We start from the raw sequence: 21,229 nt of genomic DNA on the forward strand, positions 1-21,229 counted from the left end.
CATACCTAAAAAAAGTTCATAGATCTGGAAAGAACTTGAAAAGCTATCTAGTCCAGTCTTCATTCCCCTTATTTTGTAGAGGTCAATATTGAGACTAAGGGAGCTTAAATATCTTGCCCACATGATAAGTGTCAGAGATAAAGCTTTTGAACCTAAGTCCCCTGATTCCAATATTTTGGTTCCTTTTCCTTTATCATACTGCTTCCAAGTGGTTGCATCTAAGATGTCTGGAGCCAGAGTTTAAAGGGCTTCAAACACTAGACAAGTTTATTAAGGTTCACCAAGCATGGTAAAACACATACTTGTGTTTTAGGGATACCAATATGGCAATTGTGTGGAGGCTGGATTGAAGACAGGGGAGATTTGAGGTGGAAATACATTTCATTTTATTGGGATTTCACTGTTTTGTATCCACTGTTTTGGCGTCTGTGCAGAATTCAGACAAGAAGAATAGTCAAGTTTTCTCTATCTGTATTTTCAATTTCACTTTTCATGTGAAAATGTATTTATTAATTAGTAGAGCTAAAAACCAGTACATAGACAAACACTATAAAACAAATTGTAGGGAAGCAGTACAAATGGCAACCTCATATCAGTTTGTTTTTGAAGGCCTAGGAACTGTGGGGAACATGTCTACACAAAGAGAACTCTAGAACACCTTTCACAGCAGAGACTGTGAGACATCACCAGAGACTCTGGGAGAGGAAGTAAGATTGGACCAGGTAGGCAAGGAGCTTATGTAGAATACATATGTCTGAAGCTCTCATATGGTAGCTTCCTATTTTAACTAAGTATTATTGCTAATTAGATGCTAGGCTTAGTTGTATAATGCTGTCAGTGCCTGGTGTATTGAGCAAATATCAGCTCATCTCTCCCTCGCTACAACTCTACTCCCTAGCTCACTAAGCTCTATATCACTAGGAACCAGGTCTTAAAGAGATGTCTAAGAAGCGTAAGTGTGTGTGTGTGTGTGTGTGTGTGTGTGTGTGTGTGTGTGTGTGTGTAAAAACCGATTAGCTCTTCTGCCTTGCTCGAATGCTGCATCTTCGAGTATAGTAGAAACGATTGTGCGAGTACATAATAGTGAGGTGGAAAAGCTTAATTGAAGCAGTGGTCATTCCAACGCCTGGAACCACGTGGGGCAGAGAGTACTCTGCATCCTCGGCGTTTTACAAGCTGGCAAGCAAGGACAGCGTGGGTGGGAACTGCGAAGACGTGATCATATTCCCCGCCCCCAGTCCCCACCATCCTCACCACGCACACGCAGATTTCATTGCCCAGGAGTCCCTCAGTTCTGTCCTGAGCTACGACCTGGAGAGTTGCGCAACTATGGATTTCAGACTCTGAACAACCTGAGGAGGAAGACTTGGAAACCCTGAGAAACCCTGAGTGTCTCCCTTGCCCTCATCCCCACTCCTCCTGCTTGGCTTCCTGCACTGTCCAATCAGGTCGCTCCTCCAGCTTCTCCTCTGGCCAATCAGGAGCGGCGGGAGCGGAGCTGGGGTTGGGAGCAGGGTGCTCCTAGCCCCGGGTTCAGAGCGGAGCCGGAGCACTCTTCACGACTCTTCGGCGGGGCGCCTGTCGCCTTCATCGCCACCGCCGCCGACGCTGCTGCTGTGTGACTTCCCTACCGGCGTCCGTTGGCCCTGCTGGCAGTTGTCGAGGTAACCCAGCCCTGCCTTTCCAGACACCGCCACCCCTTGCCCACTCCTTACAAACCTGTGAAGTGTCTCTAGAGACCGGAGAGAAAGGCAGGTGGAGCTGGAGAGAGAAGGGACGTCTGCTAGGTCCTAGTGCCATTGAGGTTCCCTCCCCTCTGGCCCTTCCTTCCCCTCACCCGAGGAAGCGAGCTTTGCTTTTGATTTCTCCGCTGCCCACTCTCCTAGCGTCTTCTTCCTCTAGCTAGTCTGGGAGTCTCTGTTCCACTTAGAGCTTACTATGAATCTGCTTCATCTGAGTGTGTAACTCCTAAGGGGGAGGTGAGTAATGGGAAGAAAAAAAAAGTGTGAGGAATGGCAGTGAGGACCTTCTCCAACCTCTCCGACGCCTGCCTAGAGTAACTACTACGGCCAGTTTAGAGAGATGGCAGGGCTGCGCTGGGGTGAACCGGGCTAGGTTGAAGGAAAAACTGGGAGGCACGTTTGCTAGTGTGATCTCTCGTAACGGACATCTGAAGTATTGAAAATTTCCTCCCTTGGGGGTGGGGGCGTGGGGGGGAATTGACCAATTACGCGTTGGACTTCCATCTAGAATGGTAGTGGTGGTGTAGGGTCTGTTCAGAGACTGCCGGGTAGAGCAAGTGACCAACTAGACAGATTTCCCTCTCCTTGTCTCCTTCTGCTTATTATTCTCCAGTGCTTTGTCCTGGAGCACCTCAGCGTCTGTCTCTCTGTAGTGATGCAGACACCAGCAGCTGCTCTCAGTCCCACTGCCTACTTGTCACACTAAATAGATTGGCTCTGGTAATGAGGATTCAAACCTTCGTTTTTCTGGAACCTTAGACTTGTTTCTGGTAGTTTTCTCAATAACCTCTCCATAATGCTTATTATACCTTATGATTGTAAAGAATAAGGAGAAGGAAAAGTAAATTTTATTACTATAGCTTCCTTCTAACTTCTTTGGTTGTCTTTCGGGGCTAGTTACCTGTGGATCTACTTATCTGAGTGTATAACACTTGGGGAGGGGGGACGTGGGATGACAGGGGTGAAAAAAGTGTATTTGTTTACATGTCTCCTGCAGCCCTTCAGAATGGAAGTGCTGAAAGCCAGCTTCACATCAAGAGACCATATTCTCTTGATGCCCTTACAGAAGGAAGCTGGCAACGGGAGATGGATGTGAGTGAATCATTAAGAGTGGTATTTGGAAGCTACTGGCACCCCTGCTTCAATCAGCAAATGTTCCCTAATATTTTTCCTTTTGTATGGCTTTTGTATGGCCTTTTTCCTTTGTATCACTATTTTTCCAGGATTGAATAAATAAATGTGAATGCTTCCTTTAACATAATATATTACAAATGTCTTTCCACCCTTTAAAGAGGGTAGAGGGAGGAGCTGAGGATAGGAAATGAAAAAAAAAAAAAAAAACTCCCACAGTCATAAATATTACATCTATTAGAGAGTTCTTACAGATCAACAAGTCCAATTCTTTTTCTACAGATAAGGAAACTGAGGGTTAGAGAGTAATCTGAATTATAGAGATGAGAAGCTGGGGCTCAAACCCAGACCTCCTTAGTCAAAATGCAGTGGTACTTCCACTGTATTCTTGTATTTTATTCCAAAATCAAACATCAAATTATTTTATTTTGAGTGTCTTTTTGGCTCTTCTTAGATTCTTACTCCCTTCTAGTTTGAGGTCACATAGAATTAGATAATTCTCTTGGCTTTATTCTCTTTCTCCACAATCTATTTGTTTTTGTTGAAATGATTCTATTCTTCTTTGAAACTTGTCTATATGCAGCTTTATTTTTTAGAAGATGTACCTAAAAGGTAAGTCAGCATAGTTTAACTTGGGGCCCTGGATTTACTTAGGCTCTTCTATGTGACCTAAGAGAGAGAGGGAGATAGCCATTTGCATTCATGTTGTAATTAAAAATAATATAACATACTTTGAAAATGCTAAAATATTAGAACATAAAGTTACATGAGGTGGCTTTAGCCAACTAGCAATGGAAAAGACATTTTTTGATGCCGCAGTGAATTGGAAATAGAAATTTGGGATAAGGTAAAGGAAAAGACAATCAGTGAGAGATTCTGTTGATGACACTGGTGAATTAACCTTGATTCTTACCGTTGGAGCAAATGTTTAAAACTATTTTACTTCTTTCATTTGTAATTTCAAATGTTTTGGCCAGTTACTTATATGCCCTGATGATTTGATTCATTTATGTATAACTATTTCCTGTTTCTTTTCCTTGCTTAATCCTCTAGGTTATTCAAACAAACATCTCTTCCCTGTTTATTTTCTTTAAAACCTATGGTATCAACATGTAGCAGCTTTAGTTGGTATTCTAAATTTCTCTCTCTCTCTCTCTCTCTCTCTCACATGCACACACACCACACACACGCACACACACCACACACACACACACACACACAGAGTCAACACTATTCTTTTGGGAAACAGTAGCAAGAATGTGTATATTTAAATATACTTTCCTTAGGCTGGGAAATAGGTAAAAGGGATTGGTAAAATACTACATTTCAATTACACAATTAAGTTGCTGCTTGAGCAAGTTTTGGATATGTGCACTGTTTAGTATTTTTTTAAATACTTTAATTGTAGTCAAAGGTTTCTTAGTATTGTGAAGCATGAAGTCCTAACTGAATCCTTCCTGGTGATGGTTATTAGACCTGACCATCAAAGTAGAACAAAGGTACACAGTGAATGATAGAATAAAGACTGACAATTATGTAGTAGACAGAATTCCAGACTTGGTGACAGAAATCAATAAGTCTACAAACATTTATTAAGGGCCTACTATGTAACCAGTACTGTGCTAGGCACTGAGGATACAAATAAGAAAAGAAAGATAGCTCCTGCCCAGAAGGAGATTACAGTCTAATGAAAGAAGACAATACACAAAAAGAGGCTGGAAAAGCATAGGAGAAGAGGGGATTTTGTTCCATGGAGTTGAAACCTGGCTGAGCTGCAGATAGTCGTGAGCTATAGTAAATTGAGAGTCCACTTTCCACCTTTAATATCTGAAGATTTTGGAGGAGTTGGGTACTCTATCCTCCAGTCCTCCAGTTAGAGGGGAGAAGAGGCTGAGGTAAATAATATCCAGGTTTGAGTTAATTGCTTGTTGAAGAAATTGAAAGAGATTAGATACCTCTTAGAATGGAGGAGCATCTTGTTCTGTAGAGTTGAAACCAGGTAGAACTTTGGGTGCAAAGTGGAATATCTGAATTCTAGCTTGATTCTCATTAACTGTGTGACCCCAGGAAGATTATTTTACATTTCTTAAGTTAGTCTTTTCAGTCTCCTCATTATTACTATTAGCTGTGTGAACCCAGGAAGATTATATTACATTTCTTAAGTTAGTCTTTTCAGTCTTCTCAAACAGAATATGGAGACCATAATCATCATGGCCATAGTCATGGTAAAGAAAATGTTTTTGTAAACTGTAAACTACTGTATTAATGTGAATTATTATTATTATTGCATAGTGTAATTTGATATACAAATTTTTATTCCCACCTAGGTGTATTTCTCCTACTGCCTCTCAGCAGTGTCAAAAACCACTAGCAATCTGTTGTTCTCTTAGATTTCTTGTTCAGTTGTGTCTAATTCTTTGTGACCCCATTTGGAGTCTTCTTAGCAAAGATACTGTAGTAGTTTGCTATTACCTTTTCCAGGTCATTTTTACAGATAAGGAAACTGAGACAAACAGGTTTAATCACTTGCTCAGATTACATAGCAAGTAAATGTATGAGGCCAGATTTGAACTGAAGAAGGTGAGTCTTTTTGACTTCAGGACTGGCACTCTGTCCACTGTGCCAGTTAGCTGCCTGTATTTCTTCATTATTATTAAGAGTTATTAAACTATTAAAGGCTTTTTTTCTCCATGAGCTATTTATAAAAATATAAAAATTCTTGGAGGGGCAGTCCCTTAAGCTACTTTCTTATCAATTAATATTTTAAAAATTAAATACCTTTTCAATCATCAAACATTTATTTTTCTTTCCCTCTCTCCCTCCTTGAAAAAAGAAAGAAAAACAAAACTTTTTTAAACAAATAAGCATAATCAAACAAAACAGATTCCCAAATTGTCCATGTCCAAAAACTTGTATCTCATTCTGCATAGTCATTGATCTGTTTTGAGGTAGGCAGCATTGTTCACCATTAATTCTCTAGAATCATAGATTATTATTGTGTTCTTAAGGATTTCAGAATTGTTTGTTTTTACAGGGCATTTGTTAATAAAAAATAATTTATAATTGTTTATAATTTAAATAAAAATCAATTTTCTTTGATGCTATAAGAACAAGAAGGAAAGAGAGCTTAAGAAATCAAAAGTTGGAAGGACTTTTCTTACTTCATATTTTTGTTTATGGACCTACCCTGAATATGGGCAGTAGAATCTATACAAATGAGTGGATCTCTTTTGTTAAGTAGAGTTAATTTTTCATTAGTGAGGACTAATAAGAAATCAGGTTGTGGAAAACTGGAAATATACAAGTCTTGCCTTGTCCTGGCCCTTTGAAACTCTGCCCAGACTCCCATAATCCTGGCTTAGAGCATCCTGTCATTTAAAATGGTTAAAATTCCTCACCAATATCTGTCAACATATCCCAGTTCTAAACCAAAATACCTCTCACCATACCCCATTTAGAACTGAACGTTCTTGCTTGGTGGTAATTTTGGGTAGTTTTCGTAAGAATCAACAAAGCTGTGATTTCATTGGGGTCACTAGTAAGTTAACATTGGTGCTTCTTGGTCATTCTGATTATAACTGCCTCCCTATAACTCCACCAAGGTGAATGACCCAAGTTAATACAGAACAGTGTTCTTAAATTAATTTAAGATTATGGGTAAAATAATAGCAGTTCTCTTAACAGTGACTCACTACATCTGTAATGACAATGCATTCCTAGAATTGCCTTTGAGGAGAAAAGGCTTACATTCCAATATGGTATTCAACATAAGTATAATATAGATATATGATGAGGTTTGTTTTTGTTTTTACTAGGTCTTTACTTATTCTAAAACTTGAACTTTACTGAGGCTTAAATGACTTGCTCAGTTTTTGACTGGGTTAAAAACCATCCTCTAACCTTTTAACCAGAATTTTAAACAGGTTGCTACCAGTAACTGAAGTGAAAGCCAGGTATATGGTCAGTATTAGGCTGACCTCCCATAGCTCTCTTTACCCTTTTAAAAAAAATTTACTATCTTTCTCCTCCCTTCCCCCATCTTTTGGTAAAGATACTACATAGTTTAGACTCTATCCAATAATTTTTGGAGCTATAATTACTTAACACAATCTCAATTTTAACATTTATATTTCAATTTCAAAAAAAATCACAATTGTTAAATATTTATGCCCTTTGTAGAATCTGTTTTGAAGAAATTCCTGAGCTTTTGGCAAACAGGAGTGAGTGATAAGTGAAAAATGGTCTTTTGAGATGTCAATATACAAATAACTCCAATGGAACTTTGATTAAAAAATACCAATAGAGGCAGCAGCATGTATAGAATAAAGAATACTGGTCTTGGTTTGAATCTAAGCCCTGGTACCTACTAACTGTGGGATCTTTAGCTTATCATTCTCTTCTTCCTCCAAGTCCTGGTTTTCTTCTCTGTAAAATGGAAATAACATTTGTACTACTTCAGCCATCAGATTGTTGTAAAGAAGGTGCTTTATGAACCTTAAAGTTCTCTAGAAATTAGAGCTATAAAAGTAATATTTGTGTTCTGCAAGGTCTCCCATCGTAGTAAGATCCTTTTTTGGTTCTGTGATATTCTAGTTGTCTCTAGAATCTAGTTGTCTCAAGAATTTGCAAAAATTCTTAAAAGGAAACTACTTTGTTTCCTTGGATTTCTTGTTCCTCACATAATGTTTATTAAGCATTTGTGCTAAGTGCTAGAATCAAAACAAACAGAACAATCCCTGCCTTCAAAGAGTTTACCTTTTGAAGAAGAGTTACTAAGGGGGAGGGTTTCTAGAAAATATTTCAGAGGCCTGGAGCTAAGCAAGCTCAGACAAAGGTGGCCTATGTAAACCCTGAGTGGCTTCAGAAGAAAGTCTAGTTCTCTGGTGGGGAGGATTAGGGGATGTTGGCTGAAGTGGAATTGAAATGACATGACTGCTCTGAAAGTTATTTACACATAATCATAACATTTTTATTCTAAAATAAATGTAACAAGGTGTTATAGCTTTCTCTAACCCCATTGCTCTATTTCAGTTAAGTGAATTTTTACCATATGCCTGCTACTTTCCTAGGGTTGAGCAGTATGGAGCATATAAAGGAAATATAAAATGGATATAATCCAAAAAGCCTTCTTTTATAAACATGAAAACTGGATCTTAGAGAAATGATAGTAGATTATCTAGTGCCGTAAGGTTGCAAAGTGCTTTCACAGAGATAACTCATAGCTTCCTCCATCCAATGAAATCTTACTTATCTTCTCATCATGCTATTTTCTACACAAATATCCAGATTTCTTTCCTCTTAATGCAAAGAATGCTGGTGTTCTTGAGCTTTAAATGGAGACATGGAGACTGAAAAGGCTTTAAGTTTTATTAAGGATTGGAACAAAGTTGCCTTGCTAGAAGGTGTATTTTGAGCCAGAAACATTTTGATGAATTTGCAGAAATTATACATATACCTGTCATTTAGCAGAATCCCACTATATGTGGATAAGAAAGCTGTGAGACATAACCTCACCAAGAGATTTACACTACACCCAACATTGGTCAGAACCATCTGTTTCCATCTGTAGTTAACTTCAGAAAGTCCATCATCCTCCACCCTCCTCCCCTCCTCCCAACTGTGTGCTTTGCTGCAGTAATGCCTTCCCTTTGTCAATTCGGTAATAAACTCCTGCAGTTCCCTCCTTCTTAGGTTTCCCTGGAAACTCAGCCTGAAGTTTCAAAAGAAGCAAGCAACACCCCACTAGAGTGAGAGCCAGTGGGGAAAGGAGTGAGGAAACCATTCAGGAGACATTTAAAGCCCTTAACACATTCATTGGGAGGTGTTACTAACACCATTTATCTAGCAATTTGATATTTACAAAATGCCTTCTGTTGCTATTAGACCCCCTCCCTACTCCTCCTCTCCTACCCACTTCCTCCTCCCCCCCCATCTCCCAGCAATTCAAGAAGGCAGGTTTCTAGTATTGTCTCTGTCTCTCTTAGTTGAAGTAACCAAGAGAAGGAGAGTTTGCAGAAAGTATCAGTATAGGAATCAAAATGCTTGGTTCCTCAAATGCCTAGCTCTCTACTGAGTATCCTGAGCCAAGACTACATTCTGTAAGGCAGTCTCAGTTACCAATAAAAAATGACAGATTGTCTTTCCTTTCTGTGATGGCTAGTTAACAGGAGGGGTTGGAAGCAACCCCAAAACCTGCTTCTGGGTCAGTCAGTACACATTAACTAAACATGTGCCAGGCACTGTGCTAAACACTGGAGTGATACAGAGAAGGGCAAAAGACAGTTCCTACCCTTAGATTGAAGTCACTGATGAAGGAGACAGTGTGCAAACAACTGTGCTCAAACAAGCTATGTTCAGGATAAATGGGAAATAATCAATAAAGGAAAGGCACTAGTATTTAGAGGGATTGGGAAAGGCTTCCTTTAGAAGACAAGATTTTAACTGAAGCTTGACTGAAGCCCAGAAAGCCAAGAGGTGGAGAAAAGAAGAGAAAACATTCCAGACATAGGATAGAGCCAGATTGTTGAGGGATGCAGTGTCTTGTTCAAGGAAGAGCATGGAGGCCAGTCTATATGGATCAAAGAAAAGGAAGTGGTTTGGAATATTAAAGTGTAAAAATACTGGAAATTGCTTGTTATTTTTTAAATGGATAATTTGGGGCAGGGGAGGTAAATCATAAAAGGCATTGAATGCCAAACAGAATTTTATATTTAATCCTAGAGATGATAGAAAGTCAGTCATTTTAGGAAGGAAACATGAAGCAAATGTTAACAGGTATTTGCTAAGTAACTACTATATGCTTGCTTAGGCGTTATGGAAGCTTTCAAGTATATCACTTAATCCTTGTCCTCCAATATTAGTAGTCTAGTTTAGATAAGGCACAAATACATAAAAATCCATAGGGTTTACAACTGGCGGGGACTTAATCTAGTCCAAACTCTTCATTTTATAAATCAGGTAGTTGTTAACATTTATATAGTGCATATTATGTTATTTCCTGTATTATTAGTGTTTTGCAGTGATTCTTACTTGAGCTTCATAACAATAATGGAAGGGAGGTCCTTACATCCCCTTTACATCAGGCAAAGAGGTTAAATTTGCACATTGTCACATTGCCAGAAAATGTCTGACATCAGATTGGAGCTTGGGGCTTCTTGACTTCAGTCCCAATGCTCTATCCAATGTATTACCTAAATTCTAGAAAGATAAAATGACTTATCCAAAGGCATATGGGTAATGAGCAGAGGCAGGATTTGACCTTTTGGCTATGATAACTTAGGAAGCAAAAAATGCTGTCTTTGATTCCTGTGACTACTTCTCACCCTCCTTCCCCTAATGTCCCTCTGTTCTCTTTCTATTTCACTACTAAGGGTAATAGAGAAGTGGAAAATGAATTAGAAGGTATTTAACAGTTATCTGGAAAATAATTAAGTTTTGGTACTCTAAATATAAAGTCTCTCTTTAATCACCACCAAGGTTATATATTTAAAGCAAAGTCAAATAAAAGAGTTGCTCTAGGTGGTTTTATGCTGTATCAAAGAGTAAGAAGAAGCATCATTTCATGGGACAATTGGTCATCTTAACATTTGTGATGAATATAATCTACATAATGAGTTTTGTCTGTAGCTTTTTATTCTCAGAGCAAACATGGTGCCTGGTGAAATAGATGTTTGTGGAATTATACATCAGTGTCTGTTGCATAGATTAAAGAGGTAGAGAAAGTCTAAATACGTGTAAAGATTTTTCAAAACTAAATCAACATACAAGTATGTGTTCAGTGTCTACTTTGTACCTGGCTCCATGTTAAGCACTAAAAATTCAAAAACAAAATGAAAGCCTTTGTCCTCAAGGATCTAACATTCTACTGGGGAAAACTGCCCAAGCAGTCAATGACTGTACATATAAACACACTTACATTTCTATAGTAACATATTCGTTATATTTCTACATACTTATATATATGTAATACAAAATATTTTTCAGACTAAGGAGGAATCAATTATCAGCTTAGGAAGTATCAGAAGAGACCTCAGGTAGGAGGCAATATGATCTGAGTTTTGAAGGAAACTAGAGATTCTCAGATATAGATAAGAGATCTGTATTTCAGGTATGAGGGAGAGTCTGTACAAAGGAACAGAGAAGAGATTTCATGCTTTAGACCAGGGATTCTTAAACTTTTTCCATTCTTGATCCTTGTTTGCCTGAGAAATTTTTACGTGACCCAGGAAAAGTGGGTATATAAATAGGTATACAGATCAAACATTTGCCGATAATAAATTACAATTTCTCCATCTCCACAGTTGCTTTCATCTAAATGAAGAACACTAAAAAGTCTAGTTTAGCTTCCAGTCAACATTCATAGATATTTGGTGACCTTGGATTCCCTAATATGCTTCAAGACTTATAAAACAGGAAGATATAGTGTACCCAGTAGTATATTGTTATGAAGGATATCCTGCACAAAATCTAAATAGAAGAAAAAATTCACTATAGATTATAAGGTCTTCCAGACACCCCCTTTTGTGGATGCCATTGTACCAATTACCTCAAGTCACTGAATACTACAGGATCTCCTCAGTGAGATACACAAAAGAGAACTCAGTCTGATTATCTATGTAGGATTATGGAATTTGGATTTGAATAGGGGCTTAGTTTAGGTTACTCATTTTTGAGATTAATTTTTAAGGCACTAAAGTCGGTGGAGGTAAAATGATTTGTCCAAGTTCATACAGCTGATAAATGGTAGAGCTAATATTCCATTTCCGGCCCTTTACTCCAAATCCAATGCTTTTCCCTCTGTACTAGGAGTTCTTAAAGTGTATGTGTGTGTGTATGTTTTATAAGCCTCTTTGACAATCTGGGAAAGCCTATAGACTGTGTTTTAGAATAATATTCTTAAATGCATAAAATAAAATAAATGTGATTACAAAGTTCTTTTGAAATAGTTATCAAAATATTTAAATGACCAAGTACATAAATCCCAAGTTAAGAACCCTTGCTCTATATTGTAATATATATTGTGACATGCAGTTGGATGAGTAGCTCACTGAATTAAATAAAGCATCAGTACATAGATCTGTGACAGGAACAACAAGCAGTCAGTGAGCTCCTGGACTCAGAATTGAATAAGTAATAGAGTGAACTGGACTATTTTTGAAAAATTGCATGGCATTTTCACTTCTTCCCAGGCTGCTCCCTAATATACAAACCTGTTTTTTAACAATGATTTCTGAAGATTTAAAATGGAAAATAGCCCAAATGGCAATGGAAAGGAACATTGTGTATATAAATACAAAGAGGACCTACGATTTCATTGACTATAAAAGTCCCAGATGAGGAAGTGCTCCTCCAGTGCAGGTTTAGCACTTTCTCTGTCACAATATTAGTTGCTTAAAGCACTGGAGTTAAATCACTTTCACAAGATCATCCAAATGGCATGGTTCAGAGGTAAGATTTGAACCCAGTTACAAAGCAATTCTTCATTCATAGCACCCTACTGTCTCCTTAGCTGTAAATAGGGCATAACAGAATACCAATTATGATTTGCATACCTTTGTATAAAGTATACACTTGAGTAGAAAAGTAAGTGGACAAGTCTTATATATATATGTAATGAGTGGAAGTGATAACATGGAAAACCTAAGCGTGTTTGTACTAGGAACCACAGAATGTCCAAAAAGCCTAAAAAATGTCATTGCCTTAAGTAGAGCCTTTATGAAGGATTTATGATAAATTATGAATGGGTTATGATTTATACCATTGGAGGGAAAACTCACATTGTCAAGATTATAGAAACATTGACATACTTCACTATATAATAACCGTGTTACCAAATGAATGTTACAGATAGTGAGCCCATTAGGTTTGGATTTAGGAAAGATCACTGAGCTGAAATAGAATTGAAACATCTTGGGGAGAAAGTAGATTCTGAGCTAGGCTCAATAGGATTTGGATGGGCAAAAAAAGAAAAGAGGAGGATATTATAAAGTTACTTTATCAGTGACTTGGAAAAAGGCACAGGTGGCATGCTTATGATATTTGCAAATGATACAAAGAAGGCCACGTGATATCCAAAAACATCTGGGCAAACTAGATTATAGATTTCTAGACCAAATTGAATAAGATAAAATTTGGTTCGGATAAAGGTAGTCTTATACTTGAGTTTTTAAAAATAACTTTCATAAATATTAGATAGCATAGATATGGCTAGGCAGGAGTTTGAAAAAGATTCAGAGGTTTAAATAGAAAGCAAGGTTTTTTCTTTTAAAAATTATTTTTTAAAATTCTGAACTTAAATGCCAAAAGAATTCCATGTACATAGCAGTGGACTGCATGGACCATGGACTGCAAATGTAAAATTATCAGTGGTTTGTTGTGACTAAAGCTTAAATTACATTTCCTTTCTTAACTGTCACAACAGTGATAAAGTGATAAACAGCTAAAGAGTGATCGTATTGCTGAATATGCCCTAGTCAGAGAATATCTTGAGTACTGTGTTCTGTTCTGAACAATATATTTTATTATTTTAATGGCTTTTTATTTTTCCAAATATATGCAAAGATATTTTCGACATTCATCTTTGCAAAATCTTGTGTTCCAAATTTTTCTCCCTCTCTCCCCCCCCCCCATAGACATCAAATAATCCAATATAGGTTAAACATACACAGTTCTTCTAAACATATTTCCACATTCATCATGCTGTACACCCAGATCAAAAGGTGAAAAAAAAAACATAAGAGAAAAAAAAAAAGCAAACAACAACAATAACAACAAGGTTGTGAAAAGCCTATAGTTTTGATCCACATCCAGTCTCCATAGCCTTTTCTCTGTATGCAGATGGTATATTCCATCACAAGTCTTTTGGAATAGGCAATACATTTTAAGAAGGAAATGGCTAATATGGAGGAGAATGTTCAGAGGAAAGCAGCCTAGATGATAAGGTTTCTCAAGATTATCCCTATCCAGGAGCTAAGAATGCTTATCCTGGAGAAGAAAGGACTTGGGAGAGGTGGGGAGATAACATTAACTTCAAATATTTGAAGGGCCTTCAGTATGGTAGAGGAACCCAACTTTTCTGCTTAATCCTAAAGGGCAGCACTAGGAGGGCAGATGAGAGAAGTTTATTTAGGCTTGATGGTGCATAGCTCTGGCAGTGAGAGCTATCTGAACATGGATAGGCTGCCTCAGGAGTTAAGGGGTTTTCTCTCATTGGAAGTTTTTAAGCAGAGCTTGGATGGCTATGTTATAGTGCAGAGGTCAAATTCAAATAGAAAGACTCACTAAACCACATAATGATTTAGAAAACATTATCTTTGTTCTATTGTATTTTTAAAAAATTTTTCTTTAAATATTTCCCTGTCAGTAGCATGTTGACACTTCTATTGTATTGAAAGGAGGATTTTTGTTCTGAGACAGGTTGGACCAGTTGGCTCTGAATTCCTTTACAACATTGAGATTCCCTGATTCAAGTGGGAAAAACAGCATGCACAAAAACTAATAAGATAAAAAGTTTAAGGCATATTTTGGAAGTGAGAAATGGAATTTGGATAGGTTGTTATAGTTCTAGAAGGAGGTAATAGAGTTATATCAGAAGAACACAATTTCCCATTTACAGTTTCTCTAGGGACTAAGTTCCAAGTACATTTCTTATTTGCATTGGCAAAATTCTGTTTGAGGCACTTTGGCATATTGGCTGGTTTTGGGATTAGGAAGACCTGGGTCTAAGTCCTCTCGCTGATGGATATTGACTGCGTAATTAAGCCATCTCTTCTCTTAGGACCCTGGGCAATTCACCTCTAAATTGCAGGGCAGGGGGTAGTTTGCATTGGTCAAAGAAGTTCTCTTCTCTGGAATTCCTCAAAACTCTTAAATCTCAAGTGTGGTTCCAAAAAGAAAACTAACCATCTAATTACAGATTTTGATCCCATTCAAAAGGAGATAATACAAGTGATAAGAATAATCACTGTAATGTGATAATAGCTATAATTGTTATTAATCTTTTTGGTTTTGGTTGGGCTGGGATTGAGGAATCTATGATTTCTTCCGTGTTGGCAGCTCTTCACTGATACAGCTCTACAATTAATTAATACAAAATTAACATGGAAAAGTTAAATAACTTACTCATGGTCATACAGCCAGTATGTCAGGCACTTGATTTGTATCCAGTTCTTCCAGACTCCAAGACTAAGTTTCTGTTTACCATGTCCTATTGCTCCTTTATTGTTATTGTCGTTGACCTCTTGTTTCCTATTGAATGGTAACCCTTTATTTGATAACTAACTGCATGTGTTCTTGACCTTTTTGAGATAGTCATTTTATAAATAAAGATCTTTTTATCCCACTGGTTTTCAAAAGATTGAATTCTGTGTACCTTTTCTGGCAGCAAGGTGGTATGTGTTCTTTCTGTTTACAAAATGATACTGATTGTATGACATCCTCATGATGACATTCATATGGCACTTTAAAGTTTATAAAACACTTTACAAATATGAGTCAAGTCACATACTAATTGACTTTTACCATTTACTATTGTGGACCTCAGTTTCCTTGGCTATAATATGAAGATGTTTCATTATATGACCCTCTAAGTTCCCATCTAACTCTAAGCCTATGATTCTGTGATTTTATTGAACACTTTATTTTAAAAATAAGCAATCTGCAGCCAAGAATAAAGAAGCATTGGCCAAAGTCATATAACTAGTAGATGGTAAAACCAAGGTTTGAGTTTGTCTTTTTACTCTAAGCACAGTAGTCTTCTCTCTAGATAAATCTTAATTCTGATGTAAATTAAAGATTTCTGCAAAGATGGTTATAATTTGTGAATGTGGACATTGAATTGGTGTCTGACCTTTTTGCTAGATTTTTACCAGCTAATAGTAGAATTTTTTTTAAGCCCCAAGAGTTTTTCACTTGCGGGGATAGGGGTAGAGATGAACAGAAGGTACTACTTTTGGCTATGGTTTTGTGGTGTATGCTTCAAAATTTGTAAGAAACTACATTTTAAGCATTTCCATGCTCAGTTTCATGATGGCAAGTATTATACTTCTCTAGAGACTTTTTCTCTGCCTACATGTCTTAAGTACAATGATGTATCCTACAATTTTGATGGCATCACTTGAATGGAGACCCTTGAAACTGAAGAAGTATAAAAATGCTTAAAAATTAAAACATTTTTAGAACTATTTATATATTCCTTTTAAAAGTCCAAATGTGTGGCTTTCCTTGGTGATCTCATAGCACTTAGTTATCTAAATGAATACTTCCTAGTGTTTTACTGGGAAAATGGATCATGACAAAGGAAAGATTATGTTTATACATTTTTATAATCATATCTATGTGGAAGAGTTGTGCAAAGATGGGATGATCCAGGAATAAATTCTCTAAACACTGCCTGGTATGTGACTTTGTTAATCTTACATTTACTTAACATTTTTTTCTTTCTCTGTGTTATCCTTGCACTTACCTCAGTCTTCAATTTTCCCTATCTCTGATATTTTGTCCTTCTTGACTCAGTCTCAAGGTTGTTCAGAGCAGTTGAAAGACTGAAAAACCTTGTCTGAAGGTAAAAGGAAGAATGCTTTAAACCCCTGTTGAAAAGGGTCATTTTCTTTGACCAGGTCTTCAGAGGCTCTGTTAGGAAGAAATTCTCTTCTTCTTCTTCATTATCCTTTAGTTTCATCCTCTGGAAGACACAGCCAAAGATTGTTTTTGCTCTCTTTTTTTACTCAAACACTCCCTACCACTTTCAGGAAATAAAAGGTAAAGAAGTGTGTTTAGTTGAGTGAATACAGATATCTCAGTTATCAACCTAATTTGCAGAAGTAGTGAATACTCCATACCAATCAAAATTGGCCCTGGTTTTATTTGTTTAGTTCCAATCTCTCCTACCCTCCTTACTCAGATGAAAATATGTGTTTGTTTTTTAATGGTCACTCCCTTTCCTTTCACAGAAACCTTTGGCTAGTTAACCTTTTTGGTTAGAATATAATTCTATGCCCCAAAGTTATGGGGCATATTAGCTTTGCTTTGGTCTTTTAAAGAACGGAGTTTGCGCTCTTTAACATTGTCCATTCAATTTGTAAATAGTTGTCATTGGTCATAAACAAAACCATATGAGAATGCAGAGATAAATTAGTCCAATTATATGTTCAGGGCTTCTTAAAAATTTTTTTGTCCACAGCCCCTTTTTGCCTGAAAAATGTTTACATGACCATAGGTATATATGTATATGAAATAGGTATACAAATGAAACCTTTACTAATAATAAATCATAATTTTGCAAAACCCACATGTGAGATTCCATATTGGGTTGCCACCCACCGTTTAAGAAGCTAGAATCTATATCACGGGGGAAAAACCCATAATTGTGCCCTTTTGGATAGTGAGTCATTAGAAACATAGAAAGGATAGCATATTTACAAGGGAAGGTTGCTTTATAGTATAGATGTATTCTTTTAAATGGAACCATTTTCAAAGTGCTGGTGGAGGACCTTCAAGTCCATTTCTCCCACAAGACCAAGTTTAATCAGGGAAACATAGGATTGCAAAAAGTAATCAAAGGATTTAAGGGATAGGAGGGATCCCACTACTTAGGAATAACAATTACAAGTTAGAGAGGCATTGCCTCTGCTACAAGTTAGCAAGGCAGTCTTTGCCTGTATCATTTATTCTATTGACTTGTTTCTGGGGTCTCTTTTCTTCTGGGGTCATTTAAAAGAATTCTATTGGGAATTCATTTGGTATATCAAGTAATCACTTCTGTTAAGTAAATAATCTCTTCTTCATTTAACCAATTAAGCATTTATTTCTACATAAAGACAAAATCGACATAAAGTGGGAACACTTGTATAAGTGTCCCTTTTGCCTAGGTAGTTGGAATTAACTAGACTCTTGTTCCCTGGTTATTTAAAACTGAATGTTCTGCTGTGGATGGTATAATATTGCAGCCTCTGCAAGTGATCTGGAATGACTGATCCTGTGATTCTAACTGTAAATCTCATGAAGACTGAAACCGCCACCCGAGGTGAAGTTAAAAGCATCTTTTTAAGAGTGCTTATATCCTCATGGGCAAAACAGAACATTAAGGAAATTACTGAGAATTCACATAAAGAAACCATATTAGCCTTAAGCTTTCTGGATATCCATTTGCCTTAGTTCTCTGCTTCACTTTGCCAGGGGAAAACTGGCCTCTTTGATTGAATTTCCCCCAGTGGGATATAAGTTGGATTCATTTTCCATTGGTTACAGTTTTTTCATGTTGGATCAACCTTCATAATTCTGCTTCATTGGCTAGCCAGCACGATAGAGTTCAGCAATCCAAGAACAATGACTGTTCAAACTTCCTAGAATCCTTTCATATTTTTTCTGAACTTGAGAATGCATTTTTAGTTATTTCATGAGAAAGGAATTTTTTCTACCTAATCGTCTTTCTTTATTAAACAATTATGTGTTGAGGAGAAGAGCACACAGCAGTAAATTTCTCACACATTTTCTTCCTCTTTTATATTTCCATAATTGAACCATTACTTCCAAAGACTAGATCTGGTTAGTATAAGTGACAGTCTTTACACTGGTTCATGAAGGCTTAAAAATGGAAAAGGACAATAGTAATCTGGTAAAAGCGATTCAGTTCCCACTTCCCATTACCCTTTGTAAGATAGGCATTTTACATTTCAGGTGAAGTAATTGAACTTCCTCTGGAATTCACTGTCTCTTTGAAAGCCAAATAAAAAACCTGAGATCTTAGGGAACTGAGCTTGCCTCTTATATTCCCTAATGAGGAAATCTGCTGTTTCCATTTATGGCTTATATGGTTTGAATTTGTGGTTTTTCTGTTTCGCAAGAGCTGCTGACAGTGATAAGTCTAGCATGGGAAATTAGTGGTGGTATGACTAAGTGTATGTAATAAGGGTTTGTGTCTAAATCCCCAATGGAATTTTTAAGAATCAGTATTCACCTGCAGGTTAAAAGAGTAAAGGTAAAGAGAAATAAATACCTTGAGAGTACGGAGTCATAGATAAAATCTGGAAAAGGCCTTAAATGTCAGATAGTTCAGCCTTATATTTTACAGATGAGGAAATTGAAGCCCATATTTGCCTAGGTCACAGAGGCTGTAAGGTGGCAGAATTGAGATTTGGATAGGAATTCTTCTGACTCCAAATTTGTCCATTTTTATCCTCATCTATCCCTTAGTGAGAGGCATAATGCATTCACATGCTAGGCATTTGATGAATGTTTGGCCTTTGAATAAGTTATAAAAAGTAAGGTGGAGTAAATTTATAGAACAGAACTATTTATTTACTAAGTTTTCTATTTCATCTGTCCAGAAAAAGGAGGTAGAGAAGAGAAAAGGCATAAACTATGGGAAATTTCCATCGACTTGGAAAAATAATAGTGTGCATAATTCTTAGCCATCAAAATGATAGAGACAGGGAGTCATAAGGCTAAGTGATTGCTTCCCATTTGCCTTTTGTTGACTACTTCTTCTATTTAAAAATAATATTTCATTTTAAGATAATAAATGGCACAAAAATTAGGGCTAGAAAGGATCATGATGAGTATTTATTCCATTTATGCCTCCCCTTCCCCTTACCCCATTCTCTCTCACATTTTATAGCTAAGGAAACTGAGACCCTAAAAACAAGTCCATAGAATAAGTGGCAGGGGCAATGTCTTTCTAACTTCTAATTGTTATTTCTAGTGGAATCCTTCCTAGCTCTAAATCCTTTGGTTACTTTCTAAAATCTCATGTTGCCCTGACTAAACCTGTGTTTGTGGGTGAAAGAGACTTGAAGGTCCTTCATCATTGAGTGGGTTCAGGGAACCTATGATGACAAAGCATGATGAGTTATAGTTCTGATTGAAGAGAATAGAGAGCTTCCCCTAGAGTCACCTTATTATATATATATATATAATATATATATAATATATATAATAATATTTTATAATATTATATTATATAATATAAAATATTATAATATATTATAATATATATATATATATATATCCCTAAGTTTTCTAGATCTACCACCTATAACTTCCCTCCTAGAAATATCAACTTCTTAGGAACTGTTGTAGTCCTTATTAGGTGGGGCAAAGAGCTTGAGGGGTTGGGAGAGGCAGCAGGGAAGCCAGTAGCGCTAAAGAAATTATGGGGTAAAGCTGGGATGTTGGTTTGGTACAAAGTTTATTCCGAAGTCAAAGGCAGATTAAGCTGCAACGACACTTCTTTAATGTATTTGGAATCACAGTATTTAAATATGACCAATGGTATATATGGTCACAAAAAAAGGATTTTGCATATCAAATGATCACAGTCTAGCATAACTGATCTTTCCAAGCTTTTCTCACATTTGTTTTTATCTTCTCCTCTCCAGCATTCAGTACTTCAACCAAACTGGACTATTTAGCTAGATGAGATGGCTCTGTGAATAGAATGCTGGGCCTGGAGTCAGGAAGACTCATCTTCATGACTTTTCATCTGGCCCTTTTTGCCACAGTTTGCTCACTTGTAAAATGATTTGGAAAAGGAAATGGCAAACCAAACTGGATTATTCACTGACTTCTGAATATAACTCATGCTTTCTTAGCTCCAAATTATTGATTATGTTTGCTCACCATTTTTCTTATAATAATAGCTAGAGTACATAGCATAGAAGGCTTAGAGTGGTTTTTGTTTTGCGCAGAGTACTTTACAAATAATTTAATTTTTCCTTCATAACAATCCTGGGAGGTAGATGCTATTAATATCTCCATTTTACAGATGAGGAAACTAAGGCAAACAAAGGTTAAATCAGTAACTTGCTCAGAGTCACAGAGCTACCGAGTGTCTGAGTTTGGATTTGAACTCAGATCTTTCTGACCTTTGCAGCTAAGTGATACAGTGGATAGAGTGCAGTGGGCCTAGAATCATCTCCTTTTCCTGAGTTCAAATCTGGCCTCAGATATTTAGTAGCTATGTGACTCGGCACAAGTCAGTTAACACTATTTGCCTCAGTTTTCTTTTGTGTAAAAATGAGTTGGAGAAGAAAATGTCAAAACATTCCAATGTTTTTGTCAAAGGAATCCCAAATGAGATCACAAAGAGTTGGACATGACTGAAAACTACTGAACAACAACTTTCTGAATCCAGGTCCAGGGCTCTCTATACCACAAAGCTGTCATGCACTTAGGCCTGACATGCTTCTACCCCCAAATCTCTATTTGCTAAAATTCTATCCATGCTTTGGGACCCAGCTTCAACATCGAAATTTCTAGAAAAACAGTGTGATTTAATAGTGAAGTTACTGTCACAAAACCTGGATTTGAGTTCCTTCTCTGCTATATACTTTTAAAATTGTGTCTGCAGGCAAGATGCT

At 37.0% G+C, this 21,229-nt stretch overlaps 1 protein-coding gene across 1 annotated transcript in view; it reads left to right on the forward strand.

Moving 5' to 3' along the window:
* The first annotated feature begins 1,478 nt into the window (after nucleotides 1-1,478).
* Nucleotides 1,479-21,229, forward strand: part of STON2 (stonin 2) — a 190,946-nt gene continuing 171,195 nt past the window's right edge. Inside the window, exon 1 of the mRNA XM_051977463.1 lies at nucleotides 1,479-1,664. The gene's annotated coding sequence lies outside the window, so the exon portion shown is untranslated. The remainder of the gene's footprint in view (nucleotides 1,665-21,229) is intronic.

Source organism: Antechinus flavipes, chromosome 2 (assembly GCF_016432865.1).
Source record: "Antechinus flavipes isolate AdamAnt ecotype Samford, QLD, Australia chromosome 2, AdamAnt_v2, whole genome shotgun sequence".
NCBI lineage: Eukaryota > Metazoa > Chordata > Mammalia > Dasyuromorphia > Dasyuridae > Antechinus > Antechinus flavipes.